Source organism: Triturus cristatus, chromosome 4_1, assembly GCF_964204655.1.
Source record: "Triturus cristatus chromosome 4_1, aTriCri1.1, whole genome shotgun sequence".
Lineage (NCBI taxonomy): Eukaryota > Metazoa > Chordata > Amphibia > Caudata > Salamandridae > Triturus > Triturus cristatus.
Window position 1 is genome coordinate 139,096,993 of NC_140585.1, and position 840 is coordinate 139,097,832.

The window sequence follows — 840 nt, forward strand, 5'->3', positions numbered from 1 at the left end:
GCAACGAGGGTTCCTACATTTTGCACGTAGGCAGAGGTTTTAAGGAGAAATTAAATAGTTTCTACGTTGCACAAGAATGAAGTGCTTTAAACAAACACATATTTTGTATGCACAGAGGAGAGGAGGAATATATGTAAGACTGAGGACACATGTTAAATGAGAAATAGATTGACTGCAGCGCTGCCGACTATACTATGCCATTTCTTTAGTGCGCTACAAGGAAGCACCAAACTGTATAACAAAGTTTTCAATTGTTTTCATACTCATTCTCTTTGTTTGCAGCTGTGAAAGGAAGAGCCGGATTCCAAAATAAATCAATGATGTTTCAGAAAGTTCCCACGCCCTGTGTAAAAATGCATTTATTCCCAGGTTTTGAGCAGTGACACTGTAATGCTAATAAAGTATAAGATCCAACTGAACACTGACTCTGTCAATGGTGATCCATAGGGACTTTATGAAAGATCCCAGCTACAAACACCAAAACCAAAATAGGTTTAGGGGACACCCGGATTTGAACCAGGGACCTCTTGATCTGCAGTCAAATGCTCTACCACTGAGCTATATCCCCAACTGTTTTCAAAGATCAGAATGACAATATATCAGTACATCATGAAAGAGTGAGAGGCTCAAGCTCAGTTGGGCCACAAAGTACGAGCTTGAAACTGTGGAAAAGGAGAAGTAGTTCTTAATATTATTAATTAAAGGAAAACAGGATCATTTAAAAAACAAAATGTATATGTTTAATTGTTATTTTATTTGAATAGGCAGTGGTCCATACGACAAATATCTGTAATTAAAATGTTTGTTTTGAAACATTCTCAAAGGGGAAGAGGTTTTTAC

At 37.3% G+C, this 840-nt stretch overlaps 1 non-coding gene across 1 annotated transcript; it reads right to left on the reverse strand.

Annotated features, from left to right (window-relative positions):
- Positions 1-496: 496 nt before the first annotated feature.
- TRNAC-GCA (transfer RNA cysteine (anticodon GCA)) lies at positions 497-568 on the reverse strand. Its single transcript has one exon. It is a non-coding gene; the product is annotated as a tRNA-Cys (tRNA).
- Positions 569-840: the final 272 nt, after the last annotated feature.